The 15,146-nt window shown below is 50.3% G+C and overlaps 1 protein-coding gene across 1 annotated transcript in view; it reads left to right on the top strand.

Moving 5' to 3' along the window:
- Positions 1 to 2,078, top strand: part of CBLC (Cbl proto-oncogene C) — a 28,310-nt gene extending 26,232 nt beyond the window's left edge. Inside the window, exon 11 of the mRNA XM_053397835.1 lies at positions 857 to 2,078. The gene's annotated coding sequence lies outside the window, so the exon portion shown is untranslated. The remainder of the gene's footprint in view (positions 1 to 856) is intronic.
- The last annotated feature ends 13,068 nt before the right edge of the window (positions 2,079 to 15,146 follow it).

Raw genomic sequence — 15,146 nt, 5'->3', positions numbered from 1 at the left:
GCGCTGGCTTGCCAGATGCAGCTTTGTCACACTGGCCACGTGACCCGGAAGTGTCTCCAGACAGCGCTGGCTCCCGGCCTATAGAGTGAGATGAGCGCACAACCCTAGAGTCTGGCAAGACTGGCCCGTACGGGCAGGGGTACTTTACCTATGGGTGGCCTTGGGTAAGCATCCGTCTTCTGGCTTCAGCTACCTCGCAGGATCGTTGTGCAGCAGCTGAAACGCACCCCCAAGCTGCTTGGAGGAGCTCCCTTGCTTGGGAGAGCCCCCCTGCAGTTTTTCAGTATATTTTTAAAAAATGCTTCCTTCGTCAACAACCCAGTAAGCTTGGTCAGGCTGAAAGAGAGTGACTTTGAGCTGCCGGAGCCAGGCAGGGTGCAACAAGGATCTCTGCAGGGTGTGCCTGGTTTGTGCCCCCCCCCCAGATTCTGTGCCCAGGGCCACGGGGCCCCCTCCAGCCCCTTCACACCACACCACTGAGATAGGGTATGTGGGTTTTATCCTCTCAACAACCCTGTGAGGTAGGTTGAGCTAAGAGATAGCCATTGGCCCGAGGTCACCAACTGAGCTTCATGACTGAGACCCCCGGGTAAAGGGCGGGATATAAATTCTAATAATAATAATAATAATAATAATAATAATAATAATAATAATAATAATGGCTGCTTGGGGATTTGAACCCTGGTCTCCCAGGTCCTAGTCCAACACTCTAACCACTAAGCCACACTGGCTCTCTAGGGTGCTCCTGGCCAGGCAGCACCTCCTGTACCTGACTCCAAAGCTTCTGCCCTCTCCAGAGCCAACAGAAGCAGCCAGAAGGCTGGATGTCGCCTAACCCATTTTTGTGTTTGCACAGCTGATGCCATCTGCAACGCACAATCTGCTCCACTGGAAGGTACCCCTGTCCCTCCGCCTCGGGCATCGCACCGCCAGCCTGGATTGCGTCCATTGGGGGCAGCAGCCACACAAGACTGAACTTTCCATTGCACTGGTTGTCCCCCACTCTGCTGCTCCCTGTTTTTCCCAGGGGGAAAGACGGGTTTGCTCCTCTGCAACTCTTTGCCTCGCAACCTTGAACCACACGGACTTCCCCCACTAATGACAAAGGACAAAGCCAAGTGGGTCCTCTATTTTTCAGTGACTCCTGGGTGCCTCTTCAGATGGGTACCGGTTTTCCCAGGAGAACGGCACAACCTGCACAAACCACATCACACAGACAGCCACTCCTGCCAGCAGAAAGTCGCTCAGCACTCAAAGCATCGTTGCTGGGAAACAGCGATATCCCGCTCCTGCTGATGCATTGCAAGCACTTCCTCCTTTCCTTGTGATAATGGCAGTGGTGCTCATGCCGTGGGCTCTGACTGGACAGTGTCCATGCCGTCATCGCCATTTCCCAATCCTTGCCTAGCTACGTCATTGTTTGGCAGGCTGCTGGTTTTTGTAAATTGCTCTGATGTCTTGTTTTTTTCCTTTTGGGAGCAAACTCAGAAGGAAGGGTCCAATATATTTTTTTCCAGATCTTCTGAGGCCAGGGTTGAATCTGGCCTGTGTTACGAGAGTTAGTTTTGGTTAGCATTTCAATCTAGCTGTGTGTGCATGATGCTTTTCTTGGTTGAATGGATGCTGTATTAGCCACATCCACAAGGTGGTGTCAACACTCAAGTGATAGAGGCAGCGAATACCACAACTTCAAGTTCGAACTTGTGTGTACACACACACACACACGTGTGCACTTCTAGGGCATTTCCAGACTACTGCTGCTTCCAAGTGGCGTTCATTCTCATGCCCGCATATTCAGGTTGCACTTCTAAAGACGATTGGACTGCTGTTTTGCAGCAGACCTGCTCCCCCCAAAATCAGATTTTATTGCAATAAGGAAAATGATGGGGGAAATCTCCTTGTAAAGTATGAGATGACGATTGCTTGACCTGACGTTGTGCAAACTCCCCTCAAACCAATCAGAATGTATACTCGGTAAATATACATGTCATCTAACCTGCTTGCAAACCTTGTGCAAACAAATCAGGATTGAAAGTGTAATAAACAGGTCGCCTGGAAGCGACCAGAGTCTCCTTTCAGATTTTTAAAGCTTGCATTGTTTATTATGGGTGCTGATGGATGCAGGGATTTTGGGCGAGACCAGGGATTTTCTTACTATTTTTATTTATAAGATAAAGGTATACATTACATGTGGGATGCTACTGTCTTAAAATGTCATAATGACAAGTCCAGGTTTGTTGTTGTTTAGTCGTGTCCGACTCTTCGTGACCCCATGGACCAGAGCACGCCAGGCACTCCTGTCTTCCACTGCCTCCCACAGTTTGGTCAAACTCATGCTGGTAGCTTCGAGAACACTGTCCAGCCATCTCGTCCTCTGTCATCCGCTTCTCCTTGTGTCATTTCCCAACATCAGGGTCTTTTCCAGGGAGTCTTCTCTTCTCATGAGGTGGCCAAAGTATTGGAGCCTCAGCTTCAGGATCTGTCTTTCCAGTGAGCACTCAGGGCTGATTTCCTTCAGAATGGATCGGTTTGATCTTCTTGCAGTCCATGGGACTCTCAAGAGTCTCCTCCAGCGCCATAATTCAAAAGCATCAATTCCTTGGCGATCAGCCTTCTTTATGGGCCAGCTCTCACTTCCATACATCACTACTGGGAAAACCATAGCTTTAACAAGTCCAGGTTACATTACCTTTAAATTTCAAATACAGCGCTGGAAAGTGTCCAAGATTTAGGGTTTCTGCCATTTTAAAACTGAAGTCCCTGCTGTCCCTTTAGCCACACATGAAAAGGGACGTTTTCATGTGAAGCTCCGCCAGCACCCACCCCACCTCAACACCACCCCGCCCCTGGCACTACCAACGAGGAAATACTTTGTCTGCGAAATTCCTCCATCCGAGGCTGCAGGATCTGAGCCTGTCAATGGAACCATGGCCCTGAGATGTGCCCAAAATATCGGGCAGGACATCCGAAGGAGGGGGGAAGCAAAGCAAAACAAAACACTGAAAGGGCAAGAACAACTAATTTCTTGCCAAAAAAAGAGAAAAAGAAAAGGGGCAATGCATTTTGCCTCATATTGCAATTTTTGCAAATGCTAGGAAAAATTGCTAGGAAGAAAAAGGAAGCTGGGGACCTGGAGGTTACAGTTTGTTGGAGGGGGGATTCCACACACCCCCAATAGATGTTCTCCACTACCTTGACCCATGTGGCAATTTGCTCCTCCGGCGAGAGTATTGATCTCGCTTCCCCAGGGGGAAGGAAGAGGTGGCTCACTGGCTCCGGGTGGTTTGGTGAGATCAGCTCCTATTCCGGGAACTGTTGAGAGCACAGATCAATGCTCTGTGGTGGAATGAAGAGCTCAGGAGGCGAGCAGAACAGAATCTGCGCAAAAACAGAGGAGGCTCAGAAGAACCCCCCCTCCTCTGGACCGCCGAGATGAGGTGCTATTATGAGAGGTGGCTTCGTTGGGTGCAACTTGCTTTTCCCCCTCCCTTTCCTTGGGGGGGAATAGCAGTTGTGATCCTGTCGGAGGCTCCTATTGGGCAGTGCCCATGCCATCACCACTCGGGGCTTCTTCACAGGGCCACGCTTAATAGCTCAGTGTCTGAGTGCTGTTGTTTTTTAGGGGGGTTGCCCTGGAGTTTTCCCTGGGGAAACCCTCTCTTTAGCGCTCAACTGGAGCAAACATCAATTTGGGGTTTTCCAAATTGTGGACACATGCACCCCCAATCTACGCACCTGCTCCTCCACTGTAGCTCTGTGAGGGGTAAACCACATTTCCCAGGGGGGTTTTTTGGGGGGAGCAGCAGCCAATAAGGTACAGTGGTACCTCGCAAGATGAAATTAATTCATTCTGCGAGTTTTTTCGTCTTGCGAATTTTTCGTCTTGCGAAGCACGGGTTCAAAAACCTCAAAAAAGGCTACCACTATGAGTTGCTCCTCGAAGTCAAGTCGCAGCTGCACCTCTTCAAGCAATGCACCCTGGGTATTAACGGTTTTAAGAAAAAGGAAACAAACTTGCAAGACGTCTTGCGAAGCAAGCCCATAGGGAAATTCGTCTTGCGAAGCAACTCAAAAAAACAAGTTTTTCGTCTTACGAGGCATTCGTCTTGCGAGGTACCACTGTATAGGACAGCTCTCTAGATCTCCTGTGCTCACCCTTTGTGGCCTAAGCAGAAATTATGCTAATGGCATGGATGTAATGTATATAGCAATCTCTGAGCTTGTGGGGGGCAGGGGGAAGCAAGATCAGGATCCCAGTGAGTGTGGAGGGGGAGTTTAACCCTTTGCAACCCGCTGCCCTGATCCCAGTAAAAGCCACTGCCACCCATTCGCCTTCTTCTCCCCACCTGCCTCTGGCGTTTTACCTGTTAACTTAATTCCATTTCTGCCCCACCTCTCATCCCAGGAGCCCAAGGCAGCGTGTGTGGTCCTCCCCCTCATCTCTTGATGTTTTCCTCACAACAACCGTGTGAGGTAGGTCGAGCTGGAAGAGGCAGCAACTGGCCCAAGGCCGCCCAGCTGAATTTTGGGGCTGAGGATGTGGGATTTGAACCCAGGTCCGACACCCCTAACAGACTGGCACTGGAGGGAGAAGCCTTGATCACTGCCGGGCTGCAGATCTGCCATTTTCCTCCATAACTCCTAACTCTGTTCTCCATCTGAGGCAAACTGGGCGGCGTGTGGGGGATTTAAATAGCTCCTGCCTCTTCTCCCCCATTCTGGCTCCTGCGATCTTATTTTCTTTCCATCCATCTCCCCCCCCCCCGGGCATCCTACACCCACCCCCCAGACGCCACTGCGCCAGCTGTAACCACGCTCCATTTCCCATCCAATTTCCCCTCAGCGAGAGCTGGAAGCAAACAAGAGGTGGGGAAGGACATTAGGGAGGGGTAGGCGATGGATAAATCATTGAGAGGCTTCCAAAATGGCCTCCTCCCCACACAACACAAACCGCACGGGCCTGGTGCGACTGACAGGACCAGGGAATGCATTTATCAGAAACGGGAGTCAAAATTCTACTGCCTGGGGTGAGATACGGGCTGCCACATCCCGCAGAATAAAATATGGCAAGGAACTCAGAGATAATATTGTTGGGCTATTGGGGGGGGGATTATCTCCTCCCCTCCCCTGAGGAAAGCAGCCATGGCTTCCGAGCCTATTATGAATCAGACTAGTCTTGCTGCTGCTGCTCCCGCCATCCATAGGATTTGGTCCAGTTGGCAGGGAGAGAAGAGGCGGTTTCTACGGCAACAGATGAAGTGTCTTGTTCGGACAGTTGATTTCAAGGTTGGGATGGATGGGTGAGTGGGTGGGGGGTTGGGATTTGGGAGGGGGCAACATTGCCGGGAGGGACGCACCACAGAGGAGACTCAGTGAGGGGAAGAGATGGGGTCTGACAGAACTGGGGAGCTGCGGGGGGGCAGGGAGTCAGCCATCCTAATATAGGGCACCGCCTGGGGCTGCTCAACGCTTCTCTCACAAGTTCCTAAGGGAACGTCGGTCCTCACCCAGGTCTCCTTGACGCCTCAGCCAGTGGACAACATCCCAGACTCCCCTTTCCTCCTGTAAGGTGGGCAGGGGGACCTGGAGCCCCCCCCCAATGTCACTGAACTACATCTCCCATCATCGCATGTGGGTTGGGACTGTTGAGTCCAACTATGACTTGGTGGTTGGTGGCAGACGTTCCCCAGCCCTGATGTAAAGGAAGCTTTTTGTCGCAGGCCTGTGTTAAGAGCCCGGCCAGGGAACTGTATATATACCCTCATCAATCATTCTGTTGCATCACTGAACGGGAAGCCTGGATCCAGTGGCGAAGATCCGGCTGCCTCTGCGTGCTTGCAACCTTGCACTGAACTTTGCTCGCCCAATCTCCTGGAAGACGCTTTGTCCCCCAAGTTCTGGGTCACGTGATGGCTAAGCCCCCTGCTCAAACACCCCCAGGAGCCTGTCCCTCGTGGACATGCACACGAAACCCCTCTTTGTCTTTCTCTGCCGTCACACTCAGGCAGTCCCCTGAAAGGCCGGATACTCACCAGCCTTAATAGGGGTTTTCTGGCTCCCTTTGGCGGATGCTGATTTTCTCTGAGTCCATTAAATCGAGCCGGCTCATTAGCCACTCGCTGCAGCTCTTCCCCGCCTGCTGCTCTAACAATCGGAGCAGAGCGGCCCATGTCTCTCCTCCCCCTCCCATGCCTTTGCTTTTAAGGGGGCGATCGAAGCTCCTCACAAGTTTCCTCACTTTCTACTCAATGCAGGAAATGAGCCAAATGAGGGAGAGGCGCTTAAGCACTCATTCCTGCAGCATGCAGCCTGGCTCACTTCCTCGAGCCAGCCAAAGCACCGTAGGCCAGGGACGGGGAGCCATTTTCAGCCGAAAAGGGTGGGGGGAGGAACCTTTGGCACAGGGCTGTGGGGACGCACATGGCAGTGTTGGGCAAAAGCAGGGAGAGCAACGGATGTCAAGTTCACCTTCGCACGGTTGGCGACTTTCTTCACACGCTGAAACATTCCTGTCTATTTTCCACCCAGGCAAGCGAGAGGCCTTATCGGAGCTGAAGAACACATTCCAGGCTGGCAAACACTCAAGGAGGGTGCGGAGGAAGGAGGGCGGGTCAGATGGGGCACCTGCAGGAATTTGTCTAGCGAGCAGCAAGATGAAGCACTGAAAAGAGAGAGCCAGCTAGCCCCCCCCTCTCTCTCTCTCTCTCTCTCAGATGAAGGAAGGAAGGAAGGAAGGAAGGAAGGAAGGAAGGAAGGAAGGAAGGAGCTGGGAATCTGGAGGTTAAGATTTATCCAGGACAACTGCTCCTGAGTGTCTGCACTGCTTTGGACCCCCAAAACAGGGGACAGGTGTGTCCTGGTGGGAGAGGGGGCTGGCTGAGAGGGAGCGTGGCCTGAGAGATTTCCAAAGAACAGAGAGAGAATGGAGTGGAGGGCTGCATTTCACACAAAAAAGGCACACACCAGACCCTCCAAGTATCCATCTTTTCCAGGGATAGACTCCCGGATGTCCAAAGTCCGTTTTGGGGGCCTAATGTGGCCCAACGCAGTGGCGTAGCGTGGGTTGTCGGCACCCGGGGCAAGGCAAGTAATTTGCGCCCCCTAACCCGTGGATTTGCGCCCCCTAACCCGTGGATTTGCCCTAACCCCAGATGTTGCGCCCGGTGCGGCCGGCCCCCCCTGCACCTCCCACGCTACGCCACTGGCCCAACGGTTGATTTAATCTGGCCCCCGTGGCAGTAGATGTACTGGGGTAAAATCCTAAAAAAAGAAGCTCAACAACTTTGAATGTTCACTTCATCAAATTTGGCCCTCTTTGAAAAAAGAAAAAGGAGAGCGCAAAATATGGTCTGAAGCTCAACATCAAAAAAACTAAGATCATGGCCATTGGTCCCACCACCTCCTGGCAAATAGAAGGGGAAGAAATGGAGGCTCCATGATCACTGCAGATGGTGACAGCGGTCACAAAATTAAAAGACGCCTGCTTCTTGGGAGAAAAGCAATGACAAACCTCAACAGCATCTTAAAAATCAGAGACATCACCTTGCCGACAAAGGTCCGTATAGTTAAAGCTATGGTTTTCCCAGTAGTGATGTATGGAAGTGAGAGCTGGACCATAAAGAAGGCTGATCGCCGAATAATTGATGCTTTTGAATTATGGTGCTGGAGGAGACTCTTGAGAGTCCCATGGACTGCAAGAAGATCAAATCTCTCCATTCTGAAGGAAATCAGCCCTGAGTGCTCACTGGAAGGACAGATCCTGAAGCTGAGGCTCCAATACTTTGGCCACCTCATGAGAAGAGAAGACTCCCTGGAAAAGACCCTGATGTTGGGACTAAACAACTAAACAACAAGAAAAACATTGATATAAGTAACCATAAGTAACCATACAATCTTTAGGACATGAGAAGGCAGCCCTGTACTTGGAAGATTTTTAAAAATGTTTATGATGATGATGATGATGATGATTATATATTGGAAGCCACCCAGGGTGGCTGGGGCAACCCAGCCAGATGGGCAGAGTATAAAAATAAGGGCACTTGGAGGGTTGTAAATTCAGAACACAAACCCACTTTGAAAGGCCTTCATCTTGGGCTGTGTCACACCTGCTGCCCGCTGACTGCCACCGGTTTAGGGTCTGGCAGTGCTCAGAGCCCCAATGCTCTGCCACAACTCCACGCAGCAAGGCTGGTCAAAGTTGCCTGTGGGGCAGCGCTTCCTGAATTTCACTTTGACAGAGCTGCATTAATAGCAGGCAGCGTCAATGGCTTCCAACCAGGGATACAGGTCTGTCTCCATCCCTTCGTGATAATGAGCATCCCTGAGGCAGCTAGCTGGCTGTCTACCATTAGGAGCCAGAGAAGGGGCCTAGAGAGAAGGACCTTTGGTCTGACCCAGCCGGAGAGCTCTTTGCGTTGGGGTGAGGGGCTGACTAGCGCTCGCCAGGCGAGACCTCTCCCATATGCTCCTCTGGAGGTCAGGTTGATGCCCAAAGGGAAGAGGAGCTGCCAGATGTCGTCTTGCTCATCTCAGTTTTCACCTTGAACATCCCGGCTCCGTGCAGCACATAGAGAGGACATCCCTGCTCACAGAATACAGTGGTACCTCTGGTTGCGAACGGGATCCGTTCCAGAAGAAGAAGAGTTTGGATTTGATATCCCGCTTTATCACTACCCGAAGGAGTCTCAAAGCGGCTAACACTCTCCTTTCCCTTCCTCCCCCACAACAAACACTCTGTGAGGTGAGTGGGGCTGAGAGACTTCAGAGAAGTGTGACTGGCTCAAGGTCACCCAGCAGCTGCATGTGGAGGGGCAGGGAAGCGAACCCAGTTTCCCAGATTACGAGGCCACTGCTCTTAACCACTACACCACACTGGCTCCAGAGGCCCGTTCGCAACATGAAAAGAGTGCAACTCGCAGCGGCGCGTCTGTGCACAAGCGGGTTGCGATTCGCTGCTTCTGCGCATGCGCGTGACATCATTTTGCGCTTCTGCGCATGCGCGAGCGGCGAAACCTGGAAGTAACCCTTTCCGGTACTTCCAGGTCGCCGCAGGACATAACCTGAAAGAACGTAACATGAAGCGGACGTAACATGAGATATGACTGTACTCCAATGCCACTGCTGTCGTTCTAAGAGAACGAGGGAGGCGTTCGCAGAGAGGTTCAGCAGCTTCCCCCCCCCCTCAGAAAATATCACTGCGTGTGTGCCACATAAAAGAGGAATATATAGCACAAGCCCAGCGCTCATTTCTATGTTATTTGCAAACGGGTCTTTTATTTTTCCCCTGGAAGGAAATAACACGAAAACGAGTGCCAAATTTGCGCCACTGTTGCGTTATATTTCCAAAAGTGGCTTTTACACCGTGTGAAAGTTCAAGTACGTTGCAGAAGTTAACAGTTAAGGAAATGTCGAGAAAATGGAATAAATGGTTGCGTGAAGGCCGCCTTGGGAGCGGGGTGCATTCAACCACCACGTCTCAAAAGACAACGCACATGCTTCTCCCATTTCTGCAGGCACCAGGCGCCCGTGCTCAGGAGGAACATTTTTGTAGGGTGTACATACTTGGAGAATTCAATGCTGAGGCCCGAACAGCACCAGACCCTCCAAGTGTCCCTATTTTCCAGAGACGGTCCCGGATTTACAGAAGCCGTCCCGGTTTCTGATTTGATCCCAGAATGTCCTAAGGACATCCCTATTTTCATTGGAGAAATGTTGGAGGGTAGGAGTTATGCGACCCCCGAGCCAAGGAGATAAGTAACCATACAACCTTCAGAAGGCGTCTGAAGGCAGCTGTGTATAGGGGGGGAAATGTGGTGTTCAATGTTTTATTATGTTTTTATAAATGTTGGAAGCCACCCAAGAGTGGCTGGGGCAACCCAGTCAGATGGGCAGAGTATAAGTAATAAAAATTATTGTTGTTGTTATTATTATTATTATTATTATTATTATTATTATTATTATGGAATAGGAAGTGAGAGCTGCACCATAATTCTGTTCGCCAGAGAATGGATGCTTTTGAATTATGGTGCTGGAGGAGACTCTTGAGAGTCCCATGAACTGCAAGAAGATCAAACCTCTCCATTCTGAAGGAAATCAACCCTGAGTGCTCACTGGAAGGACAGATCCTGAAGCTGAGGCTCCAATACTTTGGCCACCTCATGAGAAGAGAAGACTCCCTGGAAAAGACCCTGATGTTGGGAAAGATGGAGGGCACAAGGAGAAGGGGATGACAGAGGACGAGATGGTTGGACAGTGTTCTCAAAGCTACCAGCATGAGTTTGACCAAACTGCGGGAGGCAGTGGAAGACAGGAGTGCCTGGCGTGCTCTGGTCCATGGGGTCACGAAGAGTCGGACACGACTAAACGATTAAACAACAACAATTTCTATTGGAGAAATGTTGGCAGGTATGCAGCACCATCGATACCCATAGCAAAAACCAAGAATGGAGCATACCCAGGAATCTGCCTAGACAGACCAGGAGTCGATCCAGCTCAGCATTGTAGGCACTGAGTGGCAGCAGCACTCCAGTAATTCCCCCCCCCCCAGGCAATGGGGTTTATTGTGGGTGTTTGTGGCCGGGTACTTTCCACCCCTGGAGACTGACTGACTGGTTGTCAGATTCCTCCTTCTCCTCTGTCTCAGTGCTGCCCCCTGTAGGACTCAGCTGGGAGCGGGAGACCAAACGAGAGTCGGTTGCCCCTGCCTCACATTGGCTCTGGCGCCACCTGCTGTTGGGCTCCCCACTTTCCACCCTACCAGTCCCAAATGCCCACCCCCACTGGCTGCAAAGGTGTGGGTTGGCTGCAGCTCATGTATTGATTTGAAATAAGTAGGGGCTTCTTGGTTTTGACATCCCACTTAAGCTGAGGTCCTGAAGGGAAAGTGTCCTCTGTGTGTCTGTGTGTCACCTCTGAGTGAACCTTCACACACACACACACACACACACACACACACACACACACACACAGCAAAGCACACTCAACCCCTTGCAAGCACTCAGTTGCTAGGGAATTGGAGCTCCATCCCAGGGCTGCCCGCGAAGGGAAGGAAATTCACAGCCGCTCCCACCCAGCCCTTCCGTGCAAAGGGGAACCCAGCCCAGATTCAGGACCACGGTTGCCTTAATAATCAGGAAAAGTCTCTCTGTGTGTGTCTCTCTTGCTCATGAACACACACATGTGCAGGATCACTTAACCCACACAGAAACACCCTTTTCTACAAACCTTTGCTGGATTTCCATGTCTGCAATCAGGACCGCTGAGATTGTACCACCTTGCTTGCGTTTAATTGTATTTTGCATCGATTGAGCAATCAATTGCATTCATATCCCGTCTTTTTTTCCCCCTTTAGGGAGCTGTACGTCCTTCTTCCCTCCTCATTCATTCCCCACAACAACCCTGTGAGGTAGGTTGGGCTGAGATACAGTGACTGGCCTAAGGCCATCCTACATGGCCAAGTGGGGATGTGAACCCTGGTCTCCCAGGCCCTGGGCCGACACGCTAACCACTACACAGCACTGGCTCTCAAGCGACGACACCCTGTTGCCAGCATCCCATGAGCAACTTCTCAAAGCAGAGGCAGTCTCAGAGCGGGGTCTTTCCCCAGCCCAATCTGGAGGTGTTGAGGATTTGAACCCAGGATCTTCTGCATACAAAACAGGTGATCGGCCACCGAACCCTGAATCCCTCCAATCTCCTTGCATGGAGAGGAGGTTGGCATCCCTAGAACTACCTAGGTTGCCAACCTTTCTTGGCAACACCTGCCCCATGACTTAGTGCCATGCTAGGTAAAGATGCGGGTGGCGCTGTGGTCTAAACCATTGAGCCTAGGGCTTGATGATCAGAAGGTCAGTGGTTTGAATCCCAGCAATGGGGTGAGCTTCTGTTCAGTCCCTGCTCCTGCCAACCTAGCAGTTCGAATGTACATCAAAGTGCAAGTAGATAAATAGGTACCACTCCAGTGGGAAGGTAAACGGCGTTTCCATGCGCTGCTCTGGTTCGCCAGAAGCAGCTTAGTTATGCTGGCCACAGCATGTACTGGAAGCTGTACGCCGGCTCCCTCGGCCAATAAAGCGAGATGAGCGCTGCAACCCCAGAGTCGTCTGCGACTGGACCCTAATGGTCAGGGGTACCTTTACCTTTAGGTAAAGATTCACCTGTAAAGCTTCATCTTGTGGGATGGGGTGCTATTGAAGTCAAAGCAGTGACTTTGCTTTTCGCCTGAGCTCTGCAAGTGCAGCTTTTTCCTGCTTGAAGTGCAGAGTGTTTGAGGACCGGGACATTCGCAGGGAAACCAAAATGCTTGTTTACAAAGCTATTGTACTAACAACCTGACTGTATGCTTGTCAAACACGGAACACTTATATATATATTTTTTTATAAAATTTTTATTGGTTTTTTAACACATATTAATAGACAATACAAAACAATACAGAGACAAACAAACATATAAACACGTATAATTTCTTCACATTATTTCTTGAACCTTCTTTCATCGACTTCCCCATACCTCCCTTTTCTGCATCCCTGTTTTGAATCTTTCCAGCAACCCCCAATTTCAACTTATAACACTTTTTTTTCCTTTAAATCCTTTTTCTCATATCCAATTGTTTGTCCCTGCAATTCTATTTTACCTGACCCAAAACATTTTAACACTCATTAATTTTGCAACAGTTCTTGAGATAAACTTTAAATTTCTTCCAATCTTCTTCCACCGTCTCTCTCCCTTGGTCACGGATTCTGCCAGTCATCTCCGCCAGTCCCATGTAGTCAATCACCTTGGTCTGCCATTCTTCCAGTGTGGGTAGTTCTTGTGTCTTCCAGTACTTTGCTAAAAGTACTCTTGCTGCTGTTGTAGCATACATAAAAAACGTCCTATCTTTCTTTGAGACCAATTGGCCCACCATGCCCAGGAGAAAGGCCTCTGGTTTCTTCACAAATGTGCATTTAAGCACCTTTTTCATTTCATTATAAATCATTTCCCAGAAGACCTTAATCCTTGGGCACGTCCACCAAAGGTGGTAAAAAGTGCCTTCAGTTTCCTTACATTTCCACACGGAACACTTATAAATGCCATCTCCAACTCCTCAAAAGACTCCATCAACGGTGTCTCCAAAATTTTTTACATATCACTTGGGAAAACAGGCGAACTAATGCCAGTGTCCTGGAAGAAGCAAAGATCACCAGCGATGATTCTTCAACATCAATTTGGTTGGACTGGTTATGTTGTGCAGATGCCTGATTATCATCTTCCAAAGCAACTACTCTATTCCGAACTTAAAAATGGAAAGCGTAATGCTGGTGGTCAACAAAAGAGGTTCAAATACTTTCTCAAGACAAATCTTTAAAAATGTAGTATAAACACTGGCCTGCGAGTGCTCCAACTGGAGAACAGCCTTTACCAAAGGTGTCATAGGTTTTGAAGATGCTCAAACTCAGGACAAAAATGAGAAACGCACTAAGAGGAAGGCACGTTTGGCAAACCCTCACCGTGATCAACGCCTGCCCGGAAACCTATGTACCCACTGTGGAAGGACGTGTGGATCCAAAATTGGCCTCCACAGTCACTTGCAGACTCACTTTTAAAACCGTGTTTATGGAAGACAACCTTACCAGGCTACGAGTGATCGCCAAAGAAGTATTAAAGTCAATGCAGTTCAGTCCATAAAGAGCATGGCATACCTAATTGTTTGTGGGGAGACAGCAGTGGGGCCATGATTTTCCCTGGGTCTCCTGTGCCTTTAAGAAAGGGCAGCAACCCGCCCGGGAGTCCAGCTCTAAACCCTGCTGCCCAGGAACCAGGAACAGAACCCCAAAAGCTGGCAGCGGGGATGCTGATGATCTCAAGTGCACCAAAGCATGTGCAGAGTGCTGGTCCCCTGTTAAAGAGTTACCGTAAGCAGGTCTCAGCAGAAACTCCCTTGCTTCCTTTTGTGGACTGGTTCAGAAATCGCCAGGCGCGCCGTGATCTTTCTCTCTTCCGCATCTCAGCAAAGGATGTCATATTTAGCACATCGACACAAGCCCCCAGGGGCCAGGGTTGGCATATGTGTGCGCCAACTGTGCAGGGCATGTTGAGAAGATGATGGATAACACCTCTTTATGAAGCGAAGGGAGCTGAGAACGGGCCCCATTAAACACAGGCATATTCCTCAGGCGCCTCAAGCTGGGGATAAAAGACCTTTCAAGGTCAAAGGACACAGGCAGAAAATTCACATCGCTCTCAGAGCTGGGGCTTTTCGAAGAAACTGGTATGCAACATACTTAGAGCACATTCCACCCCCACCCCCCAAAAAAAGATTGCTGCGAGCTGCAGTTTAGCCCTCAGATAGCTACAATTCCCAGCACCCTTAGCAAACTATAGTTCCCAGGGTTCTGGCAAGAGTGTCTTTGAGTGTGCTTTAAATGCCTGGTGTTTATGCAGCCAAATGGCCCATCGAGGCTTTGAGGCAGGGTAAGCTTTATTAGCAACACGGGTGGCACTGTGGGTTAAACCACAGAGCCAAGGGCTTGCTGATCAGAAGGTTAGCGGTTCGAATCCCCACGACAGGGTGAGCTCCCGTTGCTCGGTCCCTGCTCCTGCCAACCTAGCAGTTCAAAAGCACGCAGTGCAAGTAGATAAATAGGCGGGAAGGTAAACAGTGTTTCCGTGCGCTGCTCTGGTTTGCCAGAAGCGGTTTAGTCATGCTGGCCACATGACCCGGAAGCTGTACGCCGGCTCCCTCGGCCAATAAAGCGAGATGAGCGCCACAACCCCAGAGTCATCCATGACTGGACCTAACGGTCAGGGGTACCTTTACCTTTTACCTTTAAGCTTTTTTAATGATTCCAAGTTCTGATGACTTTCAAATAATTCCTGGAGAACTGGCCGCCTTGCTGCTGACAGCAGCTAGACTAGAAACAGCTGGAGGTGGCAGGGGTCACCAAAGGCCAGACAGTTTGACACCCTGGCTAGCCTGAACACAGGGACGTGGTGTTATCAGAGCAATTGCTGTATCACACCCAAGCGAGCGAGAGGCATTGCAGACAGGAGAGAGAGATAAACTTGACATAATACGGTGGTCCTTTATCTCATGCCTCCACGAAGATTTGTGCAAACCTCCATCAAGTCAGATATCAACGGGGAAGAGTTATATTTAAAGGACTGG

This window comes from Podarcis raffonei, chromosome 8 (genome assembly GCF_027172205.1).
Source record: "Podarcis raffonei isolate rPodRaf1 chromosome 8, rPodRaf1.pri, whole genome shotgun sequence".
Lineage (NCBI taxonomy): Eukaryota > Metazoa > Chordata > Lepidosauria > Squamata > Lacertidae > Podarcis > Podarcis raffonei.
The sequence above is the reverse complement of the archived record's forward strand: the minus strand, read 5'-3'. Positions and strand labels throughout refer to the sequence as shown.